This window comes from Ostrinia nubilalis, chromosome 15 (genome assembly GCF_963855985.1).
Source record: "Ostrinia nubilalis chromosome 15, ilOstNubi1.1, whole genome shotgun sequence".
Lineage (NCBI taxonomy): Eukaryota > Metazoa > Arthropoda > Insecta > Lepidoptera > Crambidae > Ostrinia > Ostrinia nubilalis.
The window spans coordinates 6,797,649-6,824,019 of record NC_087102.1 but is presented as its reverse complement, the minus strand read 5'-3'; the positions used below and the strand labels follow the sequence as shown (position 1 = coordinate 6,824,019).

At 36.2% G+C, this 26,371-nt stretch overlaps 1 protein-coding gene and 1 long non-coding RNA gene across 2 annotated transcripts in view; one reads left to right on the top strand and one right to left on the bottom strand.

The window, feature by feature from the left end:
• The window catches only part of LOC135078843 (rap1 GTPase-activating protein 1), a 394,789-nt gene that overhangs the window by 330,081 nt on the left and 38,337 nt on the right, over positions 1–26,371 (bottom strand). The gene's annotated exons all lie outside the window — the stretch shown is intronic.
• Positions 12,325–13,012, top strand: LOC135078464 (uncharacterized). Its single transcript, XR_010258620.1, has 3 exons — positions 12,325–12,443; positions 12,629–12,767; positions 12,853–13,012. It is a non-coding gene; the product is annotated as an uncharacterized LOC135078464 (long non-coding RNA).

Below are 26,371 nucleotides of genomic sequence, written 5' to 3'. Positions count from 1 at the left end.
GTTGGAAACCCACAAAGATCTTTCTACATTTCCGGTCGGTCGACCAATTAAATCGACGATCGACAACTATAACTCATTATAATCCTCTAAAACGGGAAAAGAGGTATTTATTTGATATGACAACTAATCCAGGCTGCTGCACTGAATATATAATTTAAGCTTTAGCCGTTCGCATAACTGTGTGAATCGAGGCTTTATACAGAGGCCGTACCGACAAGCTACGCCCTGCTGTATGGTATTATGGGCTAAGTAAGACCTATCACCCGCCCGCGGCGCAACCACGCCGCCTTCCACAAGCGCAGGCGCCTTTATTTACGCCGCAGCGCCGCGCCGCCGCCGCCGCATGCCCAGCGCTGCCAGCGCAACGCGGGAAGCGCCATTAAAGACCGACCAGAACACCAAGGTAACCCGCGTCCCTAGAACACGCGAGATCTATGTACAGGTATGTGCTGGCCGCTTAAAATATTTTTATGTTAAATGCAATGTACCTAATATCCGGTTACAGAATTTATTGTACCGAGATACCTATTCGATTCCCGATTCGAACCCAGATGTTTTTTTTCATAATCATCATAACCATGCGAGTAAACATATTTAATTATACATAACAAATAATTATACACGTCGGCGCAGAGACGTTGATATTAAGAATATTCTTAATCGCATCCGTCGACACGAGTACATTCTGAGATTACCCACCTGTTAAAAAAAAAAAAAAAAAAAAAAAATGTTCCTGGATGGTTGACTTAGATAGCGTTTATATAAGATGCTAAACAAAGTTTATGTGGTTTAATCACTTCAAAAGGGATGATATTTTAACCACAATTAAACTTTTAACAAAAGATTTATTTATGGTTTAAAGAAACTTATTAATATATTTTTATTACATAAACACGATAGCCACTGAAAAGCAAATAGAATTATGGTCTTATTTTAACGCATGTTTGTTTTGTATATGAACAAACAGGCAACATTTTTGTTTGTCTCTTTGCGGCCTTTCTTTAGCCCTTAATATTTTTACAAAGTTTTTTATTTTATTTTTTAATTCATGACGTCTCACCAGCTTGTATCTATAAATAATAGATAAAATCTAAGAGCTTCCTTAAACTGTATCGGTATCGGTACATAAGATGACGTCATTTTTTCTTGTATTGGAAAAACATTATTATGTAGGTTTGTACCTACTAATCAATGTTTGATTAATGCTAATAATACTATTGATAGTCTTACAAAGTAAGGCTTCATCGTCACCATTATTATCTAATTATTAAAAAAAAAAAAAAGGTCAATTTTAACTCCATGTTCTGTTTTAGAATTGGTTCGTATAAATTATTTATGTATAACGTTAGAATTCTCATAAGAAGAGATGCGACATCATGAAATACATTGAATCATTTCTTATCTTGCTAAATCTTTTAGACAAGCAAAGTATCTTATTATGCGTTAAAGCGATAATAACTATGCCTTTATAAATATAACACAATAATAATTACACTGTAATCAATGTAATAGAAAATTATTGATGCATTAAAAAAGAATTCGGGCCGCTTGTAATAACAACCGGACTAGTGGATTTTGGTCAGTCGAAGAACGAACCGACCACAAAAAATAAACTATGTATTATGTAGGTACCTACCAGTACTACCACTACTTGTAACCTTTAGTTAAGGACATTTTTTAATAATACCAAAAAATAATGCGATTTTATTTTACGAATCGATGACGCTGCCACAAACTCATAATAATGAACGAGTCTTTCTTCCCTTTCTATGAAGTATAAATTGAGAATTTATTAGTATTTTTTTATTTCTTCTTTGCATGATTATAAAAATTCAATCATCACAATACTGAAGCTGACTGAATCAAGGTGTCTGAATAAAGACACGGAGTAGGAGCTTGGTTTAATATTGTCTCAGAAAATGTTAGACGCTTTGGTTTCAGTACATGACATAAACCTATTTTTTGTTTCTTGAACTTTGTTTGATATTTAGTCATAATTCATATTTTATCGTCTGGCGTAGAGATTTCTACACGATTAACATGAATTAATTCCAATTAATTCGCCTTAGAATGGCGACCTTTTTTTTTTTAGACGTCAATACGATTTTCACTAAAAAAAAAAAAAAAAAATTGAATGCTGGGGCAACAGGTACATCAGTAGTACCATATTGCCCATTTAAGCTTACCTTTCCTTGGCAGTGAGTTTTGTATTTGGCAGTCGTGGATCAAACAAAACGTACCAGACTCCGGTATACACTCCGCAAATAATAAATAAATATCCTTCCTTGGACATTACACTACGCTTCTAGTCCCAAACTAAGCAAAGCTATGGGTCCTAGACAACGGATATAAACGTACTTAAATACCGTTTTTATATACATAAGTACATATTATACATAGTAACACCTAGACCCATCACAGAAATTAAATTGTATCAATTCAATTTCTGCCCGGCCGGGGATCGAACCCGGGACCTCTCGGCATAGTAGTCCGTTTCGAAACCACTACACCAAATGACTGACAAATAAATATTTTTACAATGCTCAATTACATCATTGTACCTAGTTCACTCGATTTTCTTAGCATTATCTAAAGTCGGGTGCATCCTATAATAACATTAAATAACCACCGCTTATCAATATCGTTAGTGAAATTATAATTTATTGAAATATATAATTATTTAAATAAATATTATAATTTATGGGTCAGGTTTCAAGAATCAAAAGATTGCTATTAAAAGGTGCTATTAAATAGAAACCAAACTTTTTCCTCGCAACAGTGTTACTTGGAATCCAAATTAATACTGTTTTGGAATACTGGTCAAACTGTATCCAAATAAAGTAATAAGTTTTAATTAACCACATTATGTTTTACAACAATCAGAGTGTTAGCCTTGCAGTCACTGTGATCGATTCGGTGTTAACCACTACCGTCGTCAAGCTCAGTTCTGAGATGAAACTGGATAAATATAGGAAAGGAGTGTCGACACGAGGGTGTTCGGCCCACACAGCACGCGACACGCGGCATTATTGCCTGCGATTTGCGCCGCTGTCAACGTTGACACAATTAGCCAGTGTGCTGGATAGACAGGATGCTCTGTCAACTGTCTTGGCAACTTTTTACAATCAGTAGTCGTACTTAACAGTTAATAGAAGTACAAATAAATGTATCTAATAATACTCTATAATGAACAAAATCTTGTTGAGACCGTGATACTTGTTATTGTTATGAATAAGTGATGCAATACGATTATTAATACAAAAATATTGCTTTATTATGTATTTAGTACATTGACATTTACTCTCTTAACCATTTAACATGGACATTGATCCATGCTCTAAACATCTACACGGTAAAATAAATCTCGGAGGCGAAAACAGGATAATTATATGATCAAACGAACTTACCAAGTGAAGTTCGATCTGAATTATCCTGTTTTCGCCGAAGAGATTTAAGGTCCCTCCCAACCCGAAGATTTCTATATCTTCTTCCCTAGAGGTAAACGTCAATGTCATCTCTTCTCTAAATATAATGAGACCGCTCGGACACCGAGCCCACAGCGTGGTAGGGGTGGGGTTGCCCGCTCTTTTGTTTTTTACTACTACTACGCTGAATATTGTGTGCGGATTGGCTTGTCGTACAGGGGTACTACACGGTAAAATAAATCTCTTCGGCGAAAACAGGATAATTCAGATCGAACTTCACTTGGTAAGTTCGTTTGATCATATAAAAATAGCGCAATTGATGTTTAAAATTACGGGTATAACTTGAAATCGCCAGTAACCTAGTCAGTCTACCGTTACTCATTTAATGAATTTATAGTTATAACGAGTTTAATTTAACTTTATTGCTTATTGTTAGCGAGGTGGTTCAAATTAGCTTTTATAGGTTTTTTTTTTTAAATAATGACTAATTAAACGGTGTTATAGATTATACCGCTGTAGACAAATAAGACAGGAGTACCAATGAATTCGAGTAAACGTGAGGCCTACCTCGAAAAATTCGATATTTATAGAACTGGAAAATATAGCTAATGTCATGTACTCGTAGGTAATTAATTGCGTGTAAGCAGTGCCGTAACTAGGGCGGTGCCAGCGGTGCCCAGGCACAGGGCGCAGACCCTGGAGGGGCGCAGAAATGACCAGACCAGTATCTAGTTTTGTTTCATGCATGGTAGTTAGTAGGTACATTTTGTTTTATTGCGAATATGGTGTAGACGCGCCCTCTGTACTATCTATATCTATATGGCATTTTTCAAGCGATTTTGAAACAACAACACTTGTAATGGTGGTTTTATATTTGTCTGATGTGTCGTGTCGTGACGTGACGCGTCAGAACGGTATCGGTTTCATACATTTAGTACTAGCTGGTGCCCGTGACTTCGTCTGCGCAGGATTAGTATTTCGAACAATATAGTAGAACGATATAGTTCACGTTACGCTGTCATTGCTGTCAGCCACATTCATTGGTCCTCCCTTTATCTTTGATTTTATTCAATAACTACGTGCGGCGTTACTGACGCACTAGCGTGCGAGAGATAGATAGAAAATTCATCGTTCGACAAGAGTGAAAAGGATGACTTACAAAACTAAACGATTCACAAACGTTCCATTCTGCCGCGCCGTCCCACCCAATGTTCGGGGATTCCCCGATACATCGAGAATCACGCATTCGGATAGCCGCAGTGTTGCTTAGGTTACTTTTAGGTTACACTAATGAAAAGGTTACTTTTAGGTGATTTTTCAGAAATTGTAGAATTAACTTTTACAGGTTATTCAGTAAAAAATATTAATAGCGACAATTTAAAAATTATGTCATAAACTGCATTTAAACATGAATTTGATTTATTATTTGTTATAAAAAATGAGTTTTAGCCAATGTTTTTCGATAGTGAAACGCAAATCCATGAAACGTTTTTATACGACCGGTCACTTTTCGGTCTTCATGGAATGGTCAAAATTTCGAATTTAGGTAAATGATTGATGATCAATTGTATTCATTTTCCATCCATGAACAACCTTACACAATCGCTCCGCACGCGCACGCACGCACGCACGCACCCAACAAATAAATGAGTAAAAATCGATATCGATATTGAAACAGAAAAGCACGCACTACACTCGAGAGCCTTGTTTCATCTCGCTATAAATGACCAGATAGTGGAGTAACTGAATGGTAGCTTTGTCGTAGATATTGCCTACTTTACGGATTAAACAGCTGTTGTAGGACCACTTTGAATCATACCGTATTAGGTATTCCTCAGTGCATTTCAAGTAGCTACGTATTCCATGGGAGATTTTGAATGGCTTCCCTATTTTGGCTTGAAAGGGGTCCGTTCAGCGAGGATGGTCACAAAAAGATTTCAATTTAGTTTGCTAATGTCGAAATTGGCTTTTAGAACAAAATTTGCATCTTTAACAACTGCTTACCATCTTTAGGTCTGGTTTCCATTAAGCGGAGAGGAGAGGAGATGTTTTGGAATGACTAATAGGATTTTGGAACCGAATCTAAGCAGAGAGCTGTTGTAAAAATAGAAATTGTAAAAGTTTTATGCAATAAAGAAATATTATTATTATTATTCTTGTTTACACATTGTGTATCTCGATGGCTAAGAGCCATCGGTGTTTTAATTATTATTATTTGTACGCTTTGGAGCTCACGGGTCAAAAGTGGCCCGGTCCTTTATAAGGGTTGCGTGGGGATACAGATCCAACACGTAGAGTATTATTATTAAATCTGATTGGTTTTTTCAATACATCTCTTCTTCTCTCCGCTTTGGTGGAAACTGGGCCTTAAAAATAAAATCCTCAGAGAAATAACTGCGGTCTTAAGATCTGAAACAGTTTTTATGTTCTTGTAATAATAAATAACAATACTACTGTATTTTAACGCACCACTAAACAAGACATTGCCAGTAAATAAGCAAGACTAAGGCTGGGCTGCACCATCTTACTTTAACTTTGACAAACGTCAAAAATCTGTCAAACTCCATACAAAAAGCACCGGTTATCGTTATAGTTACCATTAAAGTTAGGTAGTGCAACTCAGACTTAGGCGCAGTTTTTTATCTGTAGTTAAAATATGTATTGTCAAATTTTGTTACCAATGGTTAAATATTAAGAAAATGTAAATTAATAAGTAGTTAAACATTGAATTGAAAGTCGTGGTAACCATCGTTTTAAAAACGCATTTTGTGCTACTATTTAACCACTTGTCATTTTAGATATTTGGTAATTTTATTTAGTTTTTAACAACGGATCAAAAAACTGTGCCTAACGCCCGTATTCACAAACATTACTATGAAGTCTCACAAGTCACAATGCGCGTGGACACACAGGATGACACATGAACATGACCACAGAACTCTATTCAACGCTGTGCGTTCGATTGCTGCTTCACTTATGCAAGCATCGTTTGTGAACACGGGCGTTAGATAATTCAATTAAACACGCACCAATTGCGAAACTTAAGCCAACTCGGCTTCCAGAAATTTCGATTGGGATTTGGTAGTTTTCGTGATCTTCGTTTGATTGAAGGTGGCTGACTCTCAATCCTTTAATCAGGAGGGCTTCGCGTCGTGTTCGAAGCCTATGCATACTTTGTATAGCGACTTGAAACTTTGACCCAATTGCTTTACGTTAGGAAGCGGCAGAAATTTACTATCCGATCTGAATATTGAGGAGATCGTAAGCAAATATTGAATGGAATATCCGTGTAAAAATGTTAAAAGTAAAAATGGTAAAAGAATATTAACTAAAATGGCTTAAAGTTGAACTCTATGCGTATCTTAATGTAAGATAATTCTTAAATTACACCAATACTTAATATATTTCAGGATCTAATTCACATTTGTATTTAATTTTACGCTATGGGTAAAAAAACATGTCGATACGTGTTACATTATAAATTTACTAGTTCAAAAAGAGTTAAAAACTTGAATTAACGCATTAATACTCAAAAATGATTAACATCTTATAAAATCAGTATTTTACGCACTGCCATAACTTTGATTAAGATACCTACTTCATAAAGCGAGCTATGGTGTCATTGAATCTGTATCATCAAGTAATTTGCATAATCTGATTTCAGTCTTGAGATTTTCTCAATAATTCAAACGGAGACGTCTACTTTCGGATGTCGTCGAGCCCTCGACATTTTATTTTATTACATAACGCCCAAATTATTTTTTAACCCAGATTGAAAAAGTTTTATCGTTAGGAAGGCTCCTTGACTCTTGAATTCGATTAGTATGATGAGTCTTATTTACATTAAGATCTTAATTTGAGAAAAAAATCGTTTTCGTAATATTACGCTCAAATTATCATAATGTGAATAAAAAAATCTTCATTTATCATTTCCAAATATTTATCTGTTACAAAATACTGTAAAATTTGATTGAAATGGTAGTTTCGCCCTCACTTCCATATCTCCTCCTCTCTCTCACCTTCCTTACTCATCTAAGATACGACATAATTTATTGTACCATCACACAAGACAAGAAAAGAAAGAAATAGACAAAAGAGACGGTACAAATAAGAAAAATATATAGATAGAGAAAAAAAAATGATCCCGAAAGTTACAATGATGATAGTTGCGTATTTCTGGCACATGTACTGTTACAACCACCGCGTCAATGGGCGAAGCTTGTAGGCTAATACCTATGTATTAAAATGAAAGTGCCAGTAAACTACCATGAAGTTTAAACTATGAGAGATAGATTAGAGAAAGACATTTATTTATTTTATTTTTAAACTTATATGCACATAGAGCAGTGTACATAAGGCGGTCTTAATGCCTTATTTGTATTATGACATTATGTACTTTTTGGGTATCCTTCCGTTTGGCCAAATTACTTTTCGCCAAATTTCACTTCGCAAACAACTTATCGCCAAAGTTTCATTTCCCAAATGAACTTTTAGCAACTGTACTTTTCGCAACTAATTCATTTGGTCAAATTATCATTTGGCAAAATTTTACTTGGCAAATGTTTACATAGCAAATGTTTTATTTAGCCAAATATTATATCCCAAATAATTTGTTTGGTCAAATTGACACTTCACATACTTACCCACCGTTACCCACAAATCAAAGCATAAAGCACATGATCGTGGTTTTCACAAGAATTTTATGTAAAACAAAGAGTTTGCAGAAAATAGTATGGTTGCAGAAAGTAGGTATTGCAGAAAATAGTAGGTTAGGTTAGAACAGTGACCCTTAACGCGCGAAGGCGAGCGAAGCGTGCCGCGGCAGCGGCCGCCGAGCGCTAGAATCACCTCAATTGAAAATGAATCATTTGGAAATTTCGATAAAAAGAATGAAATATGAAAATTAATTAAGAAAAAATTTTATATTAACTACCCACTAAACAAAATAATAACCACAAGCCAATTTGTATTCCATTTTATGCACCAATCAAATTGTTTTGTAAATAGTTTATCGTGAAATATATTTGCCAAATGAAACATTTGGCAAAACATAGTTTGCCAAACAATAATTTGCTAAACAATAATATGCCAAAACCGACATTTGCGAATTAAAAGTTTGCAATAAGTTGTTTTGCCAAATGAGCATTTGCCAAATGAAAATTTGCGAAACGTTGTTTGCGATGTGATAATTTGGGAAACGTTTTTTGGCCAAACATTAGTAATCCGTACTTTTTGATATAAATAAATTTTCTCAAGGCTGAAAGTAATATAATATTTATAGTTGCGTATTTGTTGCACTACATGTACTATCCACCGCGTCAATGGGCGAAGCTTGTAGGCTAATGTAAGCATGGAGCCAGAGATTGGATGGGGATTACCAGGTCCCAGGAGTTCTAACGGTTCAATGTAGCTCTCACCTTACATGATATTATGTATTATGCTGTAAAAAGGTGCTTGTTATACCTTTAATAGAACTATCAGCTGTTTTGGGTACAGTCTGATTTAGATTTCTAAAGTTGTTGATTTATAGAATTTATTATGGAAAATATCTAGTAATAAATGTGCGGTTCTGTTACTACCTAATGTAGCTGTAGTGTTATGATAAATTAATGTTCGTGTCCACACTATCAGACTCGATTTCGATGGTAAAAATCTAGCAAACACGCACATTAATCGGGGTGGAGTCTTGCACAAGTGAATGTGTATTAAATTATTATTTAAGCTCTAAATAATGTAAAAGAATCATGGGTAGTTACTTAAATCAAAACAATGTCTAATAATAGCAGTCAGTTAAATAGACCTACATGACAGATTTTAATAAATAAGGGATCCGTTTCAACAAGTTCCAAAATCATATTTTCAATACCTGTTCACTTGATGACAGTTATGAACCTTCAAATAAATGCCTTAACTTTTAAATTACAATCTAATTTCGCATCTGCCATCAGTTACATTCGTCCCACATCAAAATCGTTCCCATAAGTCGCCCACGATGACATGACACTTTTCATAATAACATATGAGTATCAAACGTCCCCCGCCCGGGATGATCATGGGCGGGCGGGAATTTTTACCTCCGATATTAAATACGGTACGTGAGGTTTATTCAAAAACTGGCCAAGAGCGCGCGTGCCTTAATGAAATTGGGTCTTTTATAAAGATATTGGTTTGACTTAAAACTGAACAATTCTGTGCGTAGAAAACTTGACATTGGATTTCGATTCGAGATTCTCTTCGCTAAGTCTCCAAGTTACGTGGAAATAGTAGAGTGACGAAGTTAGCATTAATGTCAGACTAGTTATAGGTGTCTATTCTAACGTTGCTATTACCAATATGTAGGTATTTTCAGTGGGACCCCAAAATTAACTAGAAAAAATTTAACCTTTCCTTAGATGTGTATTGTAGTTTAAGGCTGAGTTTACACCATCTTAACCTTAAACCTTAAACTCGCTAAGTGTATTCTTGAATTTAAATAACTTCGAGGAGTTTGATTATACGTTGATGATATTTCCAATTACCAACAAGCGGTACCCCAAAATCTTGAATTTGCGCTTTACTTAATATGATTCAGAATATTTCTGAATAATTCTCCGGAGTACTGTACCTCTAGCACGAAATACTTTCGTCTTCGAAGCGTTTGCGTTTCGACAAAATTCCATACCCAGCCTTCGAATTCAATGATAACATGATGGTCTCGATTGTCAAAATTAGTATCGTGCTACCATTTCTCATACTAAGTTCACTTACGTCACGTTCACGGGGGCCTGTTTATAATTATTTTCATACTAAATCTTTTGATGGCGATTCGAAGTCGAAAGTTTTTCATGCTAGAGGTACTGTCTCGTTAGAACTCGTTTACGAAATTGAATTAATGTTGATTTAAAAATCTGATGAACTGGATTTTGTTTACATATTCGACCTTTTCGCTGATAAACCGGCCAGATCCAGTAAATAAACAGATTTACAAATTGTCGAATTCTCGAATTACTGTAATGTACTGAATTCGTAAATAGTCGTTGTTTGTATTCGAAATTAAGGTAGCCGTTTTACAACTTATTCGGTAAGCATTTTATGCTTTTACTGGTAAATAATTTGGGAAATTATACATTGTCGACTTTAAAGTTTATGTTCCGGCTATAGCAGCTGTAGTTTACACAAAGCATTTCTAGAGTCATGGATGTAGAGTAGCTAGTTAATAATAAATTTGTAGTAGGTAAATATATTAATTTGCATTTATCATACAGTCTCATACAGAGCTATTAAGAAAGAGTTAAGAACGAGTGATTTATTTTACATAACAAAATTACATAATAGTTAAATTGAAAAGGGGAAAAATTGGCTGTTGAAAATCATTGAGAAGTTGTCATGCTAACATTCTACCTATGATCTAACTAAATGCCTATATCTACGCTTAGATAAATACAATCCCTGCTAATTTGGAACTGGTTAGCGTAACAGTTAAAACGATTTATTATTATTAATTACGAGGCCTTTAGTGCCCAGTCACGTGAATTTTGAAACTACACGTGCGCTACAAGTAGCCTAATATTGACGTGCCTAAAATAGAGCGGGTCGTCTAACTCTAACCCACGACTCTACGGGTCATACGATACGAGGCACGTTTTATAATGGTGTCAAATCTTCGGACTAGTTGGAAAAAAATATCAACGCTTCAAAGAAAAGTGGTTTGTTTGATGACTTAATCACATTTTAATTTAAAACCACATAACACTATGGCATAAGAAGGGCTTAAGCACAAATAAAGAACAAAAAACATTGTGAATAAAAAAACTCGGTAAAATATTTTAAGAAATCAATCTGCTGGAAGAAATCTTTTAAACTATGCTCACCACTAAGTTCTATCTTGACTCTATCGTAATTTAAATCCGTGTAAGAACTATAGATAAATAATGGTCAGTGTGGGGCAGTTTTAGTTTGCTAACCCTAATTATGTTACAAAACTAGATAAGATGAAACAGTGTACTGTAAATAGAAGGGATCATTTTCCTCGTAGGGTAAAGGTCACCTGGATCAGACGTGTGCTAATCGCTAACAATGCGACCGATGGCTATCGGCTTGCCATCTGATTGATGGCGTCTATTGTAATGGCTATTAAATTTTAAACGACTGAAAAAAATCAACCCAGAGAGCATTCTACCGACAAGCGAAAGGTCGTGGAATCCCATCTTAGGTAATTCGATTATAGTTTGAGATGAGACTCTCAACGTTAGAAAATTTCAAAAAGATTTAGTAGTAAGAAGTAAAAGTTAAAAGTTCAAAAGCGACGAAAAAAGACCCTAAATTGTGCCTTTCTGATGATCATTTGTGCAAAGGTCACCGTGATGGACGCTTGCGCTAATCGCCAATATGTCGACCGAGGGCTGCCGCCTTTCCTTCTGATTGATTGTCGTCATCTATGTGAAGAATGGCTATCGAATCTCCTAAAGGTCGCCATCTAATTTCGTCACCGACGAAGAAAGGTATCAGTGCCTCTACCATGAGTTGCCATCGAAAACTTGTATTCGTATACTACAGTCGATAGAGTTTAAACGTGGATCGATGAAGTTTGCATTAAAATCTTACCATGAGTTCAATTACCGTATACTTTCCTCGCCAGCGATAATTCGATGGTTTTGTGATGTCATGTTGGTGAACATGTTAATGTATCCAACTTCACACTCTATGAATGGATGAATGAAAGAACGAATGCCGCTCCTTTCTAACTATATAGAAAAGATAGAGTAGGAAATAACAAAAATGTCAAAAATAACACTGCAAAATTTAAGTGTCCTAGAACAGTGCTTAAAGCTGAATTAACATGATGATTTTAAATTTGTATTCTTTATTTCTTGTCATTGCGACTTTGACGCAGCTGTTGTCATGACAACAGATAACAAAACATGTTTTGTTGAAGGATAATTGATGAATAATTTTCCACAAAAAATTGGATTTTAACCACGATAGGAAAATGAGAACCTGCGCCTATCCGTTTAAACCGATTGTAGAATTTATGGAAAGGTAAGTTAAGTAAAAATAAACATACTATGTAGTGGAGGAATTTCGAAATTAAACGAATAATTTTGAGCTGGTTTTTTTGGAGAAATACAACCTTTCCAGCATAACTTCCACGTGCCTAGCTAAAATTCAGTAATATGAGTGCTAGATTTATATTTTCTAGATACAATAAAGTTGTTTTTCTATAGATGTGGCGATTTGAGTATGCCCACTGAAGGGCCCCAAGAAAGAGCCAACAATAGTCAACGGTGGGTGGAACTAACGGACACGCGAACGTGAAATGCTGATGCCACCGGCGACACGAAAACTACTGAGAAATTGAGAAAAGTGTGTATAAATACCTACTACTTTATTCATTTTGATTGCTTTTATCTTATTTCGTCATTATTATTTGTAATGTTTATTTGTTAAGGTGTGGAGTGACTTTAAACAGCAAGAAGAAGGCAACTCGCATACACAGAGCTGCCAAGGGAACACTGGACTGGTGGCGGTCCAGGTTCTTCCCTGAAGCCAAAGGATTTAGAGCAGAGTGCTTGTAAATAACTACTTGTAAATCAAATCCATGATAAAGACCTAGGGTAACTGGATGGATATACCTACCTTATTATTGTAAAACTTAAGATATTATAATTCATTAAATACATTATATTGTTTTAATCTTTCATGGTCACTAAAAATACATGGTAGCAATCTCGTCAGTAATAATAATTAAGTAAATACATATCCTACTAATATCCTACTTAATATTAAAAATGCGAAAGTTTGGATGTCTGGATGTTTGTTACTCTTTCACGCAAAAACTACTGAACGGATTTTGATGAAACTTTACAGTATTATTGTTTATAACCCAGATTAACATATAGGCTATAATTATGACGATCTGTGATAAACTAAATGTCACGCGGACGAAGCCGCGGGCAAAAGCTAGTTGAAAATAAAATGATTAATTTTTATTGACTATTTATTTCACAAAACCTAATACTTATTACACAGACTGATTAAAAACAAAAGTAAATTTCAACTTATTAAAATACATATTCATTGTCGGATTAGCTTTCTATCATGATCTCGTAAGGCTGCGTTTCCACCAGAGATGTGCGAGGATGCGTAGCGAAGGATGTGTTTGTAAAGAACCAATAGAATCGCTTCATTTACCTCGCCTCGGTCAGCACATCTCTGGTAGAAAAAGCTCAGGCTGTACAACACTAATGAGCATTTTCAAATCTCTGCTACACATCCGATACATTTTCCTCGCACAGCTTTGGTGGAAACCCGCACACATTTACACAGCACAGCTAGACATCTTCGCACGACACAATTCCCTCGCATATCTCTGGGAAACGCAGCATCCTCTCCCTCCCCCAAGGATCTCCACAATGTGCCCGCATCCAGGTTCTTCCCGCGACCTTCACCAGATCGTCGGTCCACCTAGTGGGAGGTCTGCCTACATGCTGATAACATGTTCCATCATAATAAACTTCTTTCCGACATAATTTAATAAAGAAAACACCTAAAATGACCTAAAACCACAATTTTATTTTGCTTTTCACACGTCATAAGCCAGTGAGTTACGTTACTGTGACAGCTAAGGTATTTTTCGATGACATCTTTGAAAATTGCAACTCATGGTAAGTTATTTGTATGAAATTTAATAAAAACTTTAGTCGCTATCGTATTCATTTAGATAGGTTTTTTACCTAACGATTTGAGATGAACTCATGGTAGTGTTTTTAGTTTTGCTGTGGTTCTGCTACTAACCGCTAGAGGCGCTGTACAATTTGCCATACATTTTTTTACGCCCTCGATAGCGAGATGCTCGGTAGGTAAACTCATGGTAGAGGCACAGAAGTCAAGGTGAAACTAAAAATTGGCGGAATTTAGTATTGAAAGATAAATTGAGAGACCGCATAATTTGTGCTTAGTGATGATTAGTGTTTGGGTGATTTCCATTGTAAGCTAATTTCTCAAAGACAGTAAAAATCAGCTATGATTATTACGAGTAGAAGTATAATTTATTTTCATTAGCACTCTCACTAAACTCATCTTATCACAGCGCTTTAAAAACTCGATTTTCCCATTTTTTCATTCTTTATCTTCTTTGGTCTATTGAGCAGAAAGGCATTCTACAGTAGCATAGTGTAGTCCCACACTACAATGGAATGAAAATGGTGTTATTTTCAAAAAAAACATTGTCAAGTATAGGATTGATCTTTGCGATACTTCCATTAATTATTTCATCCTATTGCAACAAAAACGGTATGCAAACAGCATCATATCCATATCACATTACGGATTCGTTGCATAAATGTTTAATGAAGATAATGTTTCATGTTTTTCTTCGTCTCGTTACGCGCACGGGACGAACGAAATCGAAACTATAGTCACGATGATTCCAGCGGAAATAATGAGTCTACAATCTAGAATCTAGGCTAATCAGTAAACTCGCATATCATTAATCTTGTACGTGTAATTGCAAAATTCTTTAGTCCACACCAGATATTATGGTTAATTGAGTGATTAGAGAGTGATTCTTGTTCTCAGAATATAGTTATTAATTAGTATCTGTTGACAATCCTACTAATAATATTATAAATGTGAAAGTTTGGATGTTTGGGTGTCTGGATGTTTGTTACTCTTTCACGCAAAAACTACTGAACGGATTTTGATGAAACTTTACAGTATTATTGTTTATCACCCAGAATAACATATAGACTATAATTTATGTATCTGTGACAAACTAAATTTCACGCAGGTGAAGCCGCGGGCAAAAGCTAGTTACGCAATACATCCGAACCATACCCGAGAATTGATAGTCTGAAAGCAGTATTAATGATTGTAACTAATCGTCAGCCACCACTTTGTGTTTGAATTTGAATAATGTCTTCACAATATGCCGCTATGATCATTAATTAATAGTCAAAATAAACCTCAGTCTAAAGTAAAAGATTTTAAACTTTCGCGTTCCATTACAACTAAAGTAGAGAAACACGTAGTCTGCTTGTGACCACGGCTGCAGCATAGCAAGCCGAAACGTCAAGCCGCGGCCCGCGGGTACATATAACTCATATAAAAATGTCGCGTTGAGACCCGTGTTTCTCTACTTTAGTTAAACCTCAGTCTTAGTCATCATAATATCGTGATCATCAGGTCTAAATGACCTCCACTGCATGTGCACGCTTTCTAATTTACTACAGGAAAAGGGAGGATTTGATCTAGATTCCCTAAGCTGGTCAGACGGTTCGAATTTGTCCCTTAGTCACCTTTCACGAGATCCACGGGAAGAGAACCACACGACAAAGTAGTATACGTGAGTTTGAAGATTTCGCAAATGTAATAATAATAATAATAATGACTCGACGATCATTGTCCCGATAGTTGTCTCGGCAAACGGACTAATAGCGAAGAGCTTCGACCAACATCTAAAGAAGCTCTCGCTAGATGGTTGGCTCAAGGGTCAGATTCAAAAGGCGGTGATCCTCAGCACGGCACGCATTGTCCGGAGGTTCCTCAGCCTGTGACCCTGACCACCGGTAGCTTGGGCCCTGCTCCGCTGCCAGCGGGTTAACTATTTTTAAGATTTTTGTTTTTATAATGTATTTTTATTTTTTGATAATTACATTGTAAAAAGAAAAAATTAAAAATAAGAAAGAAAATTGAATAAAGAAATAATAATAATTACATTGTAAAAAGAAAAAATTAAAAATAAGAAAGAAAAATGAATAAAGAAATAATAATAAATACACTTTATTGCACACCAAAGTAAAGAACAGAAAGAAAAGGAACACACAATGTACTGAGAATTCAGATGTTATAAATAGAATCTTCATCAGTCTTCCAAATATATTCTACACGAGATATTCTAGAAGCGAAATTAAAACACGGGAATAATTCCCTAAAATCTACACTAAAACATAACGTGGATAACGTTTCAAAAATGTAAACTTCATTAAAAGAACTAGAAAATTCAACCGGTTTCATTTCAGTTTCACAACCGTTTCAAAGGGTAGTTGAAGCATATTTTTTGTTGCCGAGCGCATATTGTCCCTAATGAAATGTTGCACGCTAATTAATTTTGGTCGGGAGCAAATTGACCTGTGTGCGTGCACTGTGGGGTTAAGCAACAAGTGCTCAATCTGAAATCAACCCTATGTTTTGGGCTATAGAGTGTGAATATGATTGAAGGGCATAGGTATACTTAGTCAGTGCATTTGTGAGGGTAGTCTTGACAATAGTATAAGTAAGAGTGCAATAAGGTCGGCACGTCCGTTCGCGAGAAATTAACAGTTAGAGAGGATTTTATTTATAGGTCGCTGTATGACTTAATGATATCCTCATACGATTCCGCTCAGTGAAATTCATCTGTTAATCATTAATACTGTGTCAGTGCATTTTTTTAATATAAAACGTATGCTGCGATGGGTACTTACTATTTGTTTCTACGTCGTTTGTTTTGAATTTTTTCATATTTTGTTATCCAAATTTCATGTAACTATTATTAATTTATGATGGTTTTCAACGGTTTTACGTTAGGTATTCGTCTAAAAAATCTGTTAAGTTTTGATTCGACACCGACGACACCATTCAAATTATTTTGCCTGTCCCATAGAAAAATCAAAGAAATTCCTTGTCTATTCCTGTCGTTGTTATTGCTTTGCTTTAGTAGCAAAATCAAACCTTTCACATGTGTTTTTGGTTTTTATTTAATCTCTGTACCTAAAGTGATAAATGATACTCACAAAAAACATTTACATAGATAACCCTACAACATGTACCCACGGAAACCTCTCAGACCCACTTAGGTTAAAAATTGATTCCTGACGGTGATATAGTATCATCAGGTGATTCAGCAGGTCTGGTACCCCTGACCTTTCAACACCCTTTATATGCCAAAAATACAAACAAAATAGCACCTAGAACGTACCGCATAAGGTTCAAATATTTACGAAACAACTTTGATACTGAAAGTGACACAGTATATTCTAGTTTAGTAGGTCATCTTCATACTGAAATATTGTACACTGATGTTTATTTTGTGAACAAATAAATAAAATAATTTTATTCGTCTAGAAATTTAGCGTTTCTGGTACATTAAACGTTAATAAATAATGCAATTATCTACCGATTTAGTTTTTGCTTCATGATATAGTATAGTAAAGTTTATCGCATTCCGGTGTAAGCAACGGATATAAAACACGATATTGGTAGAAATAGTGACAAATGACAATACAAAAACGTGAAGACAGAAGTAGAAGCTAGAATAAAAAGGTTGATTTATGAGAATGCTGAGAAATGAACACTCATTTATATTTGACAGCACTTAAAAAAGTAAATTACTTGTATGAGCTAATAAAATGCTATGTCCCGATAGCAATAGATTAAAACATACTTGAACAATAAACCATCACAACACAATTATCTTATTGCGCCAATACCATTATTTATTGTGATGTTAACATACCTACTTAGTATGTAATGCGTAGTTTTTTTACCAGCTGAATATTTTATGGGCTAATATTCATTGATCACACATAATACTTTCAGGTTTTTCTGTCATTGTCGCTTAAATGTGAGCAAATCGCTATGCGAGAAAGGGATGGATACATTCTAAACTTCGAATAACGTTGTAGGGAGTAGTCGTAAACCACAGGTAAATCCAGTCTGATCCTGATATACTGAGCCAAATATTAACTGTGCTCCAAATCCATGGTGCCCCTGATTTATATCGTAGTAAGACAGATTGCGGTTGCCTTTTTACGCACGCAGATAAAGTAAAACTGGGTTCGGTATAGTGATAGGGGCTAAGTTGTTCCTTTAAGATAAATTGCGCTTGTTTGTGCGAACAAATTGTTATCTTTGATACGTGAATTATGCATGAACGGTGGATTTCATATTTTTATTAGAGAGTTATGTTTATGTCTAAAAACAAGACTAACGTGAAGTTTTGCGCCAATTTATTACAACGAAAATCACTATTGGGATATAATTTTTTAATTGATGGTTAAATTATCACTAATTTAGATTAGATTAACCATAAAATAAAAAAGGATAATAATATTATAACGTAAGCATAACTGGTATAATACCACCATTCTTTCATTATTTTAGACATGTTTCAACTTTTTATATTAAACCTACCAATAGGTATTTCTAAGCCAGTGCTAAAAAGAAGTATTATAATAAAGGTTTAACTTGTCGAACCTTTTCAGAAAAAGCTTCCTTCTTATACCTCAACCTACCTGAAACCTTTACAGTCAAAGCAAAATAAAATCATTTTTCAGAAAACAAAGTAAAAAACAGAATCCACAAACGTCAGTCGGAAGGGGGAAGCCGCAGGATTACAGGTGCCTTGGCCCAGAACTAGAAGTGAATGTACGGACTAAATCTAGGCACCTTGTAGAAATAATAGGCTAGTTTCCTAAAAAACTTATAGGCCGTCAATTATATTATCAAAAAATATTGGACTATATCTTAATTTTGACAATCAAAGAAGTGATTACGAAGTTATGATGCGTTGAAGTTCCGCGTGTCACAAAGTGCTACACTTTTACGGGCTTAAGGCTAATTTACACGTATTAAGTACATAAATACTTATAGGTAACTATAACTAGCCTGTAGGTCTGTGTACCTGACCTAGTAAAATTATTATTTTAAGTACCTAACTGGGTAGATAATCAAACCAAGAGCAGAAACAATAACTGAAGTTACTAGTCAAACAGAAATAAAAATTCCAAACGAAACTAGTCTTGGTTATTCAACTAATGACCGAGCATTACTTTAGGTTTGTAGTCCAGTTAGTTTGTTATACGTAGATGGTAAGTATTCCAAGAAAAACTACACATAGATACTAAGAATAAACAAATCGATACTAAAAGTTAAGCTGAGTTGCACCAACTTACTTTTACCGTAACTTTGACAATAACCGGTGTTTTTTGTATGGAGTTTTATATTATGGCGTGACAGATTTCTGACGTTTGTTCAAGTTAAAGTAAGATGATGCAGCTCAGACTAAAAGTTAGTTAGATCTGTTCAGTTTTGAAGGCTGAAAAACAAGCCACAATAGAAAATGTATTGTTCGAAGTTTTCTGTGAGTAAAGATTTTTTATAGCTTCTGTATGTTTTGCTGCACATTATCAATAGACAGTTAGGTTTATAATCACGTTTTAATTGCAATAATTTGGCCTTCAATGCTGCAACAGGTACTTATGAACAATCGGTAGGTATTATTTAACACAAGAATTCAAGCTTTGGTTACGCGCATCTTTGGCTTAACTAACCAATAATTGTTGGCAATTATGAAGTTATTGCTTGTTTATTACGGTTAAGTATGATTAGGCACGTCAATAAATCAAGATATAGGCCTGTATTCCAAAAACCTATACTTTATTCTTGATACGAGTACATTGTTTATCGTTGATTTGTATTTCTTGTATCTTTGAGTATGATAACAATAATAAAGACTCAAATAATATTATTGTTGTAAGTATTCATGATCCAAAAAACTTGCAAAAGGTCGCTTGTATGTGTTGCACATGACAAGTTTACGTTGGGGTCAAATAGCGCATATTGACTTACATAAAATAATGTTCAGCAGTAGACTGCTATTTATTTATTTATTTATAGAAACCAACAGCGATACATTGAAAATGTTAGTTAGGTATAAGATTTAGACTGATAGTATAGCCAATGACAGGTTTCCATCTGTAAAGCCAATGACAGTATAAAGCTGATGATGATGATCCCAAAAGCTGGAAGATGAAGGATTTGGGCGATGGTGATTGCTTACCACTATATGGCCTACAATTCCGATTGTGTTTCATATAAAACCATGAAGACATAGACCTTAACTAACAGTAATCGTCCGTTTTGCACTGGAGGTCGACCCTTAATTTCGAACTCCTGCTATTTACTTCTGATTAATTTCGTTGCGGGTCCAATGACAATTTAACTTTCCCCCGGGACAAACTTGACCTTCACTAGTTGGGTTTTTATTGGAGGTCAAGCTGGAAACGAGAGGTGGGAATAATCCCGTAACTGTAGTCGTAAGACATGCACCTTATTGCCAGTGGTTTAAATACTAGTGTCTATTTACAGTTTAACGCAAGTAGGTATTAAATGAGTAGTGAAGGCAAATGCAGCGTTGCAGATCGCAACACTCGAGCAGTTACGACCATAGTCAAAATTAAACAGCTAGATCGTTGCGATAAGGCATAATCGGCTAAGGCTCCACTACCCTGAGAAATTGTAGACCTGTGAAGTCGATAAGTTTTTGAAATTTGGAGTGTCATGGTTAGAGTTACGTGGGCTTGTCACATCAAGTTGTAGCTAAAAACAATGGCTAGTTAATAGTAATGTCTATATTCAGGGGGATGTTGTTAATTTGCCACAAAATCCATTTGCCTTTTCGACTCACTTTTATGAGTCTCATACATTGAAAGAAAACTCGTCATGAGCGTGAATAATATAGGCGTCAGTTTGTCATGAGAAGGATAGGTAGGTATGAAGTGTGATGAGTCACAGGAGGAGGACCAATGAGGGGTGAATTCATGTTTTAACTTAGCACTATAAGATCATATTATTTCCATCGTGACTCATGGTTGTCTATTGGCTTAAGGGTTAAATAAAAAGTAACATTATCCCCAAGCTGTAGCATATGACCGCGTAACAATTGATCTATCTATGTGTGTGTCTCGATTCACGGGGTTTGCGAGCTGGGCTACACAATTAATGCATGCATACATACGCATCATCGTTGTTTCGAACTGGCTGTTCTATTCGTTCTAGAACCAACGCATTAACTATGAAACTTATGCATGTAGCCATGTGTAACACCCGTGACGGTAATCTAATAATACCCACAGGTTTAAACGCGGCCTTCAGTCGTTATTGCCTTATCAATTGCCGTTAAGATTATCACCGTAAAAACATAACGGAACAACGATACTGCTAATTAGTGATGTGTTTCAGTATATTTTTATTCCTTTTTTACATTGATTGGATGGTTTTAAACTTGAACTTATCTGTTGGAGATAATAGTTCTTGCAACTCATGTAGGCGCTTTACTTGTGTGTGTACGTGTACATATATACATACACATAACGATAGTGTGATGTCTATCAAAAGTTTTGAAAAACGAAAAGTAGCGAGCTACCACACATGTAAAGCTCACTCGCCTTCCTGAATGAGGGTTTTCGCGAATGAAAAATCCGCCAGATGGCAATACGTAGACGCGAGGTCCAAATGCTGCATGATTGGTTATTTTTGACATGACATTGACAGATATGTCAAAATCCACCAATCACGCAGCAGTCAGACCCCACATCCACGTCCCGCCATCTAGCGGATCTTTCATTCGCGAAAACTCTCATTGCAACAACTACATATTTTCGAAAACGTCCTCAAGAATGTTTCTTATGGGTTTTTTGAAAATTTCAGACTTGACCTACTAACTAGTCCGATTTAAAAAATATTTTTGTGTTGGATAGCTATTTATTTACTGAGGAAGCTTTTAGATATAGGCTATATACCATCACGCCATGTATATCAACTTAAACAATGGATAAAAACATATTTAGGTAATTTTTTGCAGCACAGGCTTTGAGATCAAGGTAAACACTATAGCATGACTTGTATGTGGCTACAATATAAGCTATTTTGCAACGAAAATATAGGTAGTCTTATGTTTGTCCACTAAAGTACTAAATAATGGCCACCATAAAAACACAGTAGTAATAAAACTTATGAATTACTAGCATTTGTTGCTTTGTTGATCACAGAATACTCTCCAGGAGTTACGATCTCTATAAAACCCATTAATAACCTCTTGTTGTTGTTCCATAAAAGTTTTTTTACGATCGTTTTATAGTGTATCCTTCGGTACGTTTTTATTTTGTTTTAAGTCGTTATTTTGTATTAAGGATCTACTAGTTTCTAGCATCATTAATTAACATATTGTTACTCTGTTATTGTTGTAAGTCCAACTTCGAGGAGCAGAGCACGAGGGCGATTCCACTGCAGCGAGGCGTTAGGCAGGGAGATGTTATATCTCCGAAACTGTTCACCGCTGCATTGGAAGACGCTTTCAAACTCCTGGAATGGAAAGGATTCGGCATAAACATTAATGGCGAGTACATCACTCACCTTCGGTTTGCCGACGATATTGTGGTCATGGCAGAATCGTTGGAAGATCTTGGCACAATGCTCGAAGACCTTAATCGAGTTTCCCAACAGGTAGGCCTGAGGATGAACATGGACAAAACGAAGCTTATGTCGAATGTCCATGTTACGCCCTACCCAGTTTCAGTTGGGAGCTCAATTCTCGAGATTGTCGACAAGTATGTCTACCTCGGACAAACGATTCAGCTAGGTAGGTCCAATTTCGAGAAGGAGGTCAATCGTCGAATCCAACTCGGCTGGGCAGCGTTCGGGAAACTACGCAACATCTTTTCGTCCAAATTACCTCAATGCCTGAAGACTAGAGTGTATAACCAATGTGTGTTACCAGTGATAACTTATGGCTCGGAAACGTGGCCTCTCACTATAGGCCTTATACAGAAGCTCAAAGTTGCACAGCGTGCTATGGAGAGGGCTATGCTTGGTGTTTCTTTGCGAGATCGAATCAGAAATGAGGAGATCCGTAAACGAACCAAAGTCGCTGACATAGCCCGACGTATTAGCAAGCTGAAGTGGCAATGGGCAGGGCACATAGTACGCAGAACTGACGGCCGATGGGGCAGAAAGGTTCTGGAATGGAGGCCGCGTACCGGAAAACGCAGCGTGGGACGTCCACCTACAAGGTGGACCGACGACATCGTAAAGGTAGCAGGGAAGCGCTGGACGCAGGCCGCTACCAATCGATCAACATGGAAAGCATTGGGGGGGGCCTATGTTCAGCAGTGGACGTCCTGTGGCTGAAATGATGAACTTCGAGAAAGAGGTCAATCGTCGAATCCAACTCGGATGGGCAGCGTTTGGGAAGCTTCGCCATATACTCACGTCCAAAATACCGCAGTGTCTCAAGTCGAAAGTATTTGACCAATGTGTGTTGCCAGTGATGGTATACGGATCTGAGACGTGGTCGCTTTTTGACGTTTGTCAAAGTTAAAATAAGATGGTGCAACCCAGCCTCAGTGTTGTGTTGTTGTGTTGTGTTGTTTAGCCTGAAACGCCATTTCTAATGAAATAAAAGTACTAATGTGTAACTTTCTAAAGAAAATTGATGTTATTTTTCTAAAAGACTCCAATGCTGTGCGTAATCGGTAAAACAGGGACAGTTCATCTCACATTTGTGTTCATTAACGAGAAAAAACGCATTACTTACTACCCTAATCATTTTGATAAGGTCGTAAACGCCTTCACACAGTACAATAAAAGACCAAGCTGCCCTATTTTCTCACAGCTTAACGTAGCAACTAAAAAAACTGTAATTTAAATTCTGAAACCGTTACGAAAACAATACTTAATTGAAATGTGAGCGTATGACGGTGCATGTTACGCCTGCGTTGCGTAAGTTTACGCTCTATGCCCGTGATACACGAAATTATATGTATCTTAATTCAATAATCATTTTAATTAACTACCTGTGGTTTGTAATGAACCAAGCAATAATTGTAAATTGAATCCAATTTGATACCAATCAAAAGTATAAAGCATTGGCAAAATTTAGTGCTATTATTGTGTCGTTTGAAGCATTGGGGAAATAAAAGAATCTGTGATGTCTTAAACATGCTCAAGCTTCACATAGCTCGTAGAGCTGATGGCTGTTGAGCTAAAAAGTTCTCGAGTGATGACCATAGTGTGAGAAGGTCTCCCACTAGGTGGACCGACGATCTGGTGAAGGTCGCGGGAAGTACCTAGATGCGGGCAGCGCAAGACCGGTCATTGTTTAATTTTTGAGAGAGATTGGGCCAGCAGTGGGCATCATTTGGCTGAAACGAATTACAAAGATGCTCAAGCTTATTCAGCCAGTCAAATGCCAAATGACATCCACTGCTGGACAAAGGACTAGGGTTGCCAGGTCCAAAAACATAAAAGCCGGACTAAGCCTAACAAAAGCCGGACAGGCTGGACAAGACCGTAAAAAGCCAAACATGTCCGGCTAACTCCGGACACCTAGCAACCCTACTCGGAACCAAGGATTTTTACAACGATCGGTCCTGCGCTGCCCGCATCCAGCTTCTTCCAGCGACCTTCACCAGATCGTCGGTCCACCTGCCCACGTTACTTTAAAAAGCTCTTTTACACGAATCAATATTACTTTAACCCTACCACTACTTTAGGACAATAAATGGGCCATTGCTAAGAAACAGTACAAGAAACAGTCACTATTAGTCACAGTACATGTAAGAAAAGACGTTTAAAAAAATATTTCAAACATCCTATTCAATAAATGTTATTATATTCTTTGATTTTATTACGAGTCAACTCTTGCATCTGTCCATTAGTGCAATACTTGTTATAACTAGCAATGTCAAAATACAGCGTTAATTATATTTTTTATAATTAGCGAAATAAACTAAAAATAATTGCTAGTAATATTACTTGTCCAATCAGAAGGCCGGGTAGCAGAGAAAATGGCGAAAATGAGGTTTTCATTTTTCATTTTTGAGGTACTAAACAGTAAAATTAAAGGCTAAGATTTTTATTGGGCATAGTTGAGGATATTTTTTAGGGCTATTAACGGATAGAAACACGATTTGATGAAGTTGACTCGATAGAATATATTCCCAAAGTTACCTCTATTCGTTTTCTATTTATGGTTTTATTTTTAAAATAAGCGATTTGAGATTCTAAATCTTTTACTAAACTAAAGTTCAGAAATAACTTGAGGGCTTTTAACGGATGAAATTTTTATATTGCGTCTTATTTAGTTACTATGTTAAAAAATGTGGAAAAAATCGTCCATGACGGCTTGGACAATCTCAATCAGTCGCGCGGTGGCGCTTACGGAGGACGGACGTGTGTCAGTTTTATGGCCGTGACAGTTCGCGATTTGTCAATATTTTTGACAATGATGACTTTGATGAGTCACAGTATAATAATATCAGTGTTACTGGAGAAAGCTTAAATTTTTGATAATTAAGAATTATCAATTTTGTCTACCTATTGAAATTTAAATCGTTCGCATCCTTTTAAACCAGCGGTTCCCAAACTTATTTAGTCTACTGCCCACTTTGAGAATAAATTATTTTTTAGCGCCCCCCATTTTTGTAGTCAAGAGTCGAGCTCAGTCGGTGTCTAAGAGTCCTACTAGTAGATGACGCCTTCCAAGCCTCTACACAACGTCCCGATTTTTTTCTGGGTCTCTTACCGCCCCCCTTTAAGCCTGCAGCGCCCACAAGGGGGCGTTATCGCCCACTTTGGGAAAGACTGTTTTAAACGAAGACTCTACTCATGATACATAGTACATTCCTCAAATATGAGACAAAACCAATGAGTTAAAATTACATTTTAATAGTACCTACTATTAGAGGCCGGTAGATCTATTCTCATAAATAAAACACTGGATACTCATCTTTCACATTATATTGCCTTATTTTAGTTACAATTCATCAATTAACACAAAAGCGCGCGGAGACATCTCCGCGCGTCCCTCTATTCTGACGTTTGATTCTCGTGTGACATTGACAATACGTCAATGTCACTATGACAGCAGCTCATTGGCTATAACGATACCGCTATTTTAACGTTTTATATTTTTCACAATTAACACTACATACAATCGTCTTACACTCTTTAGAAGAGCACACTGACACAAATAAATAATAAAAAATGCTGTCTAAGGTCTGTAGCTAAGGGTCTAAGCTGTAAGATAGAAGAATCTTCTAGCCAAAAAGATGGCAGATGCAGCAGATGTTAACGGATTTAAAACTGGAGTTCATATGACTCCTTGTAGACTTGAGTCTCTAGAGCGTCCCTTCCTCCACCATGCGTAA